This window comes from Syngnathoides biaculeatus, chromosome 18, assembly GCF_019802595.1.
Source record: "Syngnathoides biaculeatus isolate LvHL_M chromosome 18, ASM1980259v1, whole genome shotgun sequence".
Classification (NCBI taxonomy): domain Eukaryota; kingdom Metazoa; phylum Chordata; class Actinopteri; order Syngnathiformes; family Syngnathidae; genus Syngnathoides; species Syngnathoides biaculeatus.
In genome coordinates, this window is record NC_084657.1 from 6,471,083 (window position 1) to 6,479,442 (window position 8,360).

Below are 8,360 nucleotides of genomic sequence, written 5' to 3' on the forward strand. Positions count from 1 at the left end.
GGGGCGGTACTGGCGCCACCTTCTCACGTTGCTGTCCAGGAGGGGGCGGTACTGGCGCCGCCTTCTCACATTGCTGTCCAGGAGGGGGCGGTACTGGCGCCGCCTTCTCACGTTGCTGTCCAGGAGGGGGCGGTACTGGCGCTGCCTTCTCACATTGCTGTCCAGGAGGGGGCGGTACTGGCGCCGCCTTCTCACGTTGCTGTCCAGGAGGGGGCGATGGCGTCGCCGCCTTCTCACGTTCCTGTCCAGGAGGGGGCGATGGCGTCGCCGCCTTCTCACGTTCCTGTCCAGGAGGGGGCGATGGCGTCACCGCCTTCTCACGTTCCTGTCCGACGAAAGCTGGGGAGTTCTGTTGAGCCACCCCAGAGCTGGAGAGACTTCGGGATGGTAATGGTGGCGGTCATGGCTCTGGTCCTTCTCTCAATCATCCTATTCGCTCCAGATGGCTCCCAGCTGCTTCATGACTTGGCCTCATTGGTGACCAATCCACGGCTGCCTACTGACCAAGCCTCGGTGGCGACCAATCCTTGGTTGTCTGGCAACTACGGCGTGGGAGGTTCTCGTCCGGAGCTGTGGCCTGCCTCGTTCTGGTTCCTGCTTCGCCGTTTGGTTCCTCACAGAGGTCGTCCACCCAAATCGCCCCGTGGGGACCCTGGTGCTTGGCGTCCGGGTCATCCTCGTGACCTGTCCACCCGGACGCCTCGTGTTTGGTGGCCTGGATGGCCACCAGTCTGAGGTTCAGGGGGTAGCGTGCCCTCCTCCCGACCCCCTTCCGCCCAACCCTGCCTGTATTAATAATTATTGTCTGTTTCTTTCGTTTAGGCACGTCTGGGAGCCGTGCCTTTGAGGGGGGGGGGTACTGTCATGATCCTGCCGCTCCAGCCTGGGCTGGGCGGGTGTCCGCGGTTGCGCTGATTGGAAGGTGCACACCTGCGCCTCATGCAGCCTGATTATGCTATGGATTTATATGACCGCGATGACAACTGGCCGGCGCCAGTTCGTATGATCATCATGTCGCATTCGTGTGCCTCCGGTATCCCTGATTGAACCTGTGTGTACCGACCTTCGTCCGTTCTCCGACAACCTTGTAAGCCTGACTCCTTTGATACTTCTGCCTGCGTTGATTGTTCTCCCGTGTACCGACTCCTGCAGCACCGACTGCCTGCTCGATCCCCTACCTCTGCATATAATAAACGTGTCTCTTCTTGAACTACCTTGCGTCTTCCGAGTTCCTGCATTTGGGTCCTACTCTCGTTTCCGATGGGACGTGACAGTGTTATTTTCTCTTGTCGGACATTCTATGCTCTGCTTCTATTTAGGGATTCATGGTTGAGTTTAGCTTTCTTAAAATCTCCTAGAATAATCAGAGGTTAGTCTCTTACAAATATTTTTTCTCCATCTCGTTTATTTGTTCGGTGGACATTAGCAGGGCTGCCTTCATGTCTCACCAATGTGCTTAAAATAAAGTGAGGAAAATTTCCTAAATGAACTGAAAGTCACATCTCAAAAATTCCCATCTGGTCAAGTTTCAGGATTCTCGCTTTTCACCCTGGTGGCCTTGGTTGAACTCCTGTTATGGGAATGTTGCTTGAATTTAATCGGAATTCTGTCGTTGAGACTTTGTCACCTGCAAAGCTTTCATCACCTGAGTTCCAATATTATGGAGGGGATCTTCACCCAGCGAACCAGCTCCGACTTTGAGCATGAGAGCAATCACCAACCCCCCCCCTCCCCTCCATGTGCAATCCACTCATTTTTCGTGACCGTGGAAAACTGCCAACTAAGCATGGGGATGAGATTTTGTAAAAAACAAAACAAAACAAACAAATGCAATTTCTCATATGGGCAAGGGGATAGGATTTCTGGTTTTCCCGCAGGAGTACTGTGTGAGAATAATTCCTGTATTCCACCATTTCGGCTTTCATCATGCATAACGTTTACACATAGTGGGCTTGGGAAATATAAATCTATTTCAGAATGAATAAGTGATAGGGCACCCAACAGATTTCCCATATGGTTTGGCAGTTCGGATTTCTAGTTTTCATTGGTATCCTCCTCTCAGAATAGGGATGGCTGTCTTATGTAGTGCCTAAAAAGGGGAAGAATTTCTGTTGCTGGAGCATGTGTCCATTATGGTCCAGTGGTTAGCATCCTGGTTTTCACCTCAGTGGACTGTGGTCAACTCCTGGTATTGTAATGTTAACAGGACTCTGTAATTTAGTCTTTGATTTATATGATGAAAGTTCCTAACACACTTGGGGAAAAAACTGAGAAGAATCACTTTTTTGTACGGCAAATTTGCCCCATCTATTTAAAAAAAAATGAGTTTAATAAACATCGTGTCTCATATGGTCTCGCGATTCTTGTTCTCTCGAGGGATTTGTTTTGGAGGAGGAGCAGGAAATGACGTTATCAGCAGAAGCCACCTCAGGTGGCCTCGTGTGTTTATACAAGTTTTACCTGCGGGAAGGTGGGTCTTTTTTCCTTCGTGTTTGCCAAAGCCGGCAGCTCATCGTATTGCTGGATATTGCTCGAACACTTGGGAGGATACTTTTCCAAAAGACCTGGTTTGTCGTGAAAAATGGATTGCAGAGGTGCAAAGGACGAGAGATTCGTGGGTTCTAAATGACAGGTCGGTGTGTATAGAGCTACTCAAAAAAATAAGAGTTGGGGTGGGGGACGTAAGACTCTCGGAATGTAACAAAAGTTCCGCATACGTAAGTCAGGGGTGCTAGATGTGTCGATGTGCACGTCAGCGACGCGTCCGCCGATCAGGGCTTCGGCCCTGGTGGGTCATCGCGGCACCGGCCCGGGCAGCTTTACAGCGTTGTCATTGCTCTTGGCTGAGTACACTACATACTGTCATACATACTGGGGGGAGTCCGTTGTCAGTTAGAAGTGATCCCCATATCATCTAAATATGACTCGAAACAATAGGGTAATATTTCCCCGGTCACTTCACTCGATTGTGAGATGTTCTCTTCTTTGAAAAGAGCTTCCGTCTCAGAAGGGGCGTCAGAAAAATCCCAAAATCTCCGTTGTTCCTTTCCCATAGCAGGTGCCACGACGTGTTTTCAATGGCAAATGTCCCAGTGTCACATCTGCTGATGACGTTGCAGGCAATATGGCTACCACTTGGATGTCAAGTGAGACTTCCACAACTTTGCACATGGATGACACACTCGACGCTCATATTTATTTTTTCGTACAGACATTGAAGTGAATCATGTCATATGTATTTTTCATTACAATATCTATTTAATCATGCTTATAGGCACATCACCGGGGGTTTCGAGACCCAATAGAGCCCCGTCGCCTCAACTTTTCGATAGTACCAGGAAGTGGATGACTGAGAAGCTCAAGCAGATGCATTCCCAGTGACTAACCTTGGACACCCGGTGAGTCGAATGATACCCATCATTCACACCAAACGCCAATCACCCAACGTTGTGGTCGAACCCACAACCCTGAGATTAAGACTCTCATGCTCTACTAACTGAGCTAGCTAGGTATGAAAGTGACCTAGCTAGGTATGTAAGTGGTCACACATATACACTCTTGTGATCTTGTGGTACTTGTGCTGTTAAAATGCTATTTTCACTTCAACTTCATTTGACCGCATCCCTATTGGCATGAAGTCGGAGTATATCAATGCACACACACATCTTCCTCTTTTCACTTACACACATAAAGACACACACTCACCACTCACACACATCCATAAACACACACATAGAGTTAGTGAAAACATGAAAATTCACAGAGTTACATACTAAAATGCTAACATGCTCAGAAGGTATAATGGAGGTGGGCCAGACAATCCACGTCGACCCAGCCGGGCATCCAGCAAGTGTTGATCTGATAAGAACAGCCAATAAGAGCTCCAAACGAAAGCCTGTATGATTGGTCACCACCGCTGCCAATCTCTCTTTAAATCGCTGCAACAGTTGAAAAAAGGAGAGACGGAGGAGTTGGTTGCAGCAACTCCAACATGGCAATGACTTTCCGAAACACATCTTTCAAATGCAACGCTGTTCATAATTTCCACCATTGTGCTAATTTATACAAAGAAGTATAATATGTACAGAAATAATTTCCATTTCAAACCTAGATTATTATGGAGCCCCTCTAAAGGAACATTAAAAAAAAAAGTTTCTCATTGTAATGAGTAACTTTCTTATTGTTATGAGTAAGTTTCTCACTCTAATTGGTAACTTTCTCATTGTAATGAGTAACTAGTTCATTGGATGTGTGCATGTCTAAAATATCCTTATTCATTTCAGTTTGCATTCATCTGGGACTTTATTATCAAGACTTTACTTGCAAGTCGTCACCATTAAGTTGTGTCTGAGAGACACTTAAAAAGAATTTTAAATGTTTTGGTCTGGTTCGGTGCAAAGAATACACCACTTTGGATCATGTGGTTCATTTTATCCAAGAACGTTTACAAACATCTGGCCAGCTCTGTGGGAACAGGTGGATGTACACAAAATGCAAGGAGGATGGACGACATGTTGAGAAAGAACAGGTTCACTTAAGTTCAAAAGAACTTGATCCAAGAAATGTTGAATGCAAAAGTAGGAGATACCTCCATCGCTGAAGCTATTTCGCAGAAGGTCCATTTGGGATTACATTTGGGATTTTGACTCATACGATAAAATTAAACCATTTGGGACATGCATTAACAGCTGCATTGATGGGTTTTCCCGGAAAATCATCTGGATGAATGCATTCACAACCAAGAGTGACGCAAAAATCATTGGAGGTTACTACATGGAGGCACTCCACAGATTAGGTGGTCGTCCAAAGATTGCGAGAGGCGACCGGGGCACAGAGAATGTGAAAGTCAGAGACTTTCAGCAATATCTCTGTCGCAACATTCTCGATGGCACCAGAATTGACAGTTCCATCGAAGGGGCAAGCACAGCTAATCAGCGCATAGAGAATTGGCGGGGCTTCCTCAGAAGGGAATCAATTGAATTCTACATCTCTCTCTTTGCTGACCTTAAAGATCGTGGTTTGTTCGATGGGACATATTTTGACAGAAATCTCATTCAGTTCTGCTTCCTGGGAATAGTTCAGGTAAGCTATTACCTTACTTAATGTTCATTTTTCAAATAATGAAAATGCTTTTGGTATAGGCCTATTTATCCCTGCTATTAGTTGTTTTGCTCAGTAGTTTTTTAAAGTAGAGTGTTAAATCAGATGCACTTGCAAGCGGTTCAATGATTATGACCTCCTGTGTTACCGAAATCAAGGCTGCAGTGACTCTTGGCCTCCACTGTATTTTTAGCACCACAAAACTGTCCATGTACTTGTTTTCATGTTAGGTCCAGAGCTGTCCATGTCCTGACACATCAAATTTGTCTGCTCTTGGACACTTTATTTCATGCTACCCCCCACCCATCCCCATTTGCTTAAAAAAAAAAGCAATTTGGTGCAAGATATACTATCACCAAAATGCCCGACATAACATTTATAATAAATTGTTCTCTTACTATCTATACTGCAGCATCATTACCCCCTTTTCCAGGATGCCGGCTTGATACAAGCTCTGACACAGCGTTTCAAATCACTGGGCTTCAGGAAGAGCAACACAAGATCCAAAGCCTGAGCATCATTTGCACATTGCTAAATCCAAGCTAACTTCACTTCATTGCTGAAAGGGAGCGCCATTGAGATTTCCTACTTGTACCATCCATCCTTTTTCTCAGCCGCTTATCCTCACAAAGGGCCAAGGATTTGAATCCCGTTCCTTAGAACTGTTGGGCCAATGCTCGACAGCTGCACCACCGTTGTTTGAATAGTACCAATAAAATATAAACTGAAAATGTGCATTAATCTGGTTAATGACATTGGTTTGGTATTATTTTGAACACGAGTGTATATTAGTTGCATCCCGATGGTTCAAAATAGGATTGTGAGGAGATCGACATTTGGAAAGTGAGAATGATCGTTTTTCATTATGAATACCAACAATAAGCGACGCTCTTCAGGTTGGAATCAATTTAATTTCTTACAACCAAATAATGTTTGGTGCAGTGTTGAGCAGATGTATAATGTGTTCAATATTTAATTGTATTTTTAATCTTTAAATGGGATGAACATTAACAATTGGTTGTAGGTGGTGTTTCCTCTCCACACAAAAATTGCCTTGGTGGAATATGTTGAGAGATTTGCATGTTAGACACGATGACATGCAGACCAGTGACCCTGTCCAGACTGGAAACTTTGGCAGTAAAATACACACCTGTATGTTGTGTGTCTCCAGTCAGACAATAATTGAGGAAGTGGCCCTCAGTCAATGAGGAGCGAAGTTCTTGTTTCTCACTGAAGGACAATTGCAAAATAGAACCTGTTACCAGAGGATGGTTTCGATCCATCGACCTCTGGGTTATGGGCCCAGCACACTTCCGCTACGCCACTCTGCTGTACACATTAAGTTGTCGTATGTACTTTCAAACCAGTCTGAAAAGAATTTGGCTGAGCTGTTTTATGCCTTCATCAGACTCCAAGACACGTTTGGTATTTGGTCAACTTTTATGATCATTGGTCTTTCCCTGGTCAAATCAAAGTATTGATCTGTACTGGCGCCTTTCTGAAGACTTACACATTGATTTTAAATTGACAGATCATTAAAAAGAGGATTTTTTTCCCAACTGGAAGTAAATTAAGGGAATGAAAACACAAGTCTGAATTGCACAATAATTATCACGATGAGAAAGACTTTAAAAAGTGGCAATTATTGAATACGTTTGAAAGCCTAATGCCACCACGATGATGGAACATTCTGGATTGAAGCCTGATGAACGCAGCCATCCTGCTCACAGCAATCAGCCGATCAGTCAAATGCAACAATGCAGATACAAAAGTGACAGCTTACAGTATGTGATGCATATACGCTCACATTATATAAAGAATATCTTTACTTAGAATTGTAATCGATGTAGCCATTGAACATGCTGACAACACCTGCAGACTTGTAAAACTACCGGGCAGCACGATCACCGGGGGCTGCCAGCGGGCCTGCTGCGTTTCGTCGTGGGTTCAGTTCTCAAACATAATTGAAGGTGGCATGTCTGTTTATCAGAATATTCTCATCCAGAAGAAAAAAAAAAGTACCAACAACGACACATCGCTGTTTTTCATCGTAAGACACCTGCAGTCAGATGCTCCCATAAAATACGCCTGAGTCGCTATGAATAATTTCATAGATTGATCATTAAAATTTGATTTGTAATTTCAAAAAACACAAATATTTCTCTTTTTATTGAAAAACACGGGTAGAAGGGAGAAGGAAAACAGATACATTAAGGTTTATAGTTTTATTTCTCAAATCAACGTATTGGCCTCAAACAGGTTTTGATCTTTGGTTTCATTGTTGAATGCAGTTGTGTATTTTTTTTTATCTACAAAGATTTGAACTTTGAGAGTGTTTAAATGAGGGAAATCTGAGAAAATGTTCATGCATGTCTGAGAAAAGTGGTATGTTTCAGGGCCTTAAAACATATAAGAAATGGGAAAAAAATACTGTCAACAAAAAAATAAATGTAAATGGAAAAATTTGAAAAAATACTGTGAATGAGAAAAACACAAAAGCACAAAAGCAGATGTGTCGCTTGCTGACGAACACACTTTGGCACATTTGCACAGGCTGTACCCTGCCTCCTGCCCGATGACAGCTGGGATAGGCTCCAGCACTCCCCGCGACCCTCATGAGGATAAGCGGCTCAAAAAATAGATGGATTGGTTGTTCTCAAGTTTTGAGAAACCGGGTCGGGACATTGCACGTTGCGGGTGATCATTTGAGAACAACTGGAGAATGCTTCATTGACTTCATGCCAAACATCGCCAAGGCTGTCATGCGCAATAGGCCTCACTAGGTGGCAGTATTGTATTGAAAAGGACATCCAACTGTTGGAAAAGGAAGTCTTGTCAGTTCCAGTCAAACATCTGGATTCGATTTAAGGTGAAGATGTTTGTTGTCTCCCGATGTTCCACTGCTTTCTTGGTTTCAATTTACTACCTCAATTAAAACTCAAAATTAAAATAGAAAGCATCATTTTTCATGTATTGCGGTAAGGTTTGCCCGATGTGTGTGTGGTTGTTCTCGTGATCGTGACGACACCGTCGCTTGATTTAGCGTGACCGGGTGTGACTTGCGTGCTCGTGCCAGTTTGTCTCATACTTACCTGGCAGGGGAGATACCATGATCAAGAAGGTGGTTCTCCCAGGGTGAGGCTCAACCATTGCACTTGGGTTGTGGTGACCCCTGCGAATTCCCCAAATGTGGGAATCTCGACTGCATAATTTCTAGTAGTAGGGGGCTGCGTTCGCGCTCTCCCCTCATCTCATGTCAA

The 8,360-nt window shown here is 44.4% G+C and overlaps 1 non-coding gene across 1 annotated transcript; it reads left to right on the forward strand.

The window, feature by feature from the left end:
- The first annotated feature begins 8,184 nt into the window (after nucleotides 1-8,184).
- On the forward strand, nucleotides 8,185-8,348 carry LOC133492339 (U1 spliceosomal RNA). Its single transcript, XR_009792622.1, has one exon. It is a non-coding gene; the product is annotated as a U1 spliceosomal RNA (small nuclear RNA).
- The last annotated feature ends 12 nt before the right edge of the window (nucleotides 8,349-8,360 follow it).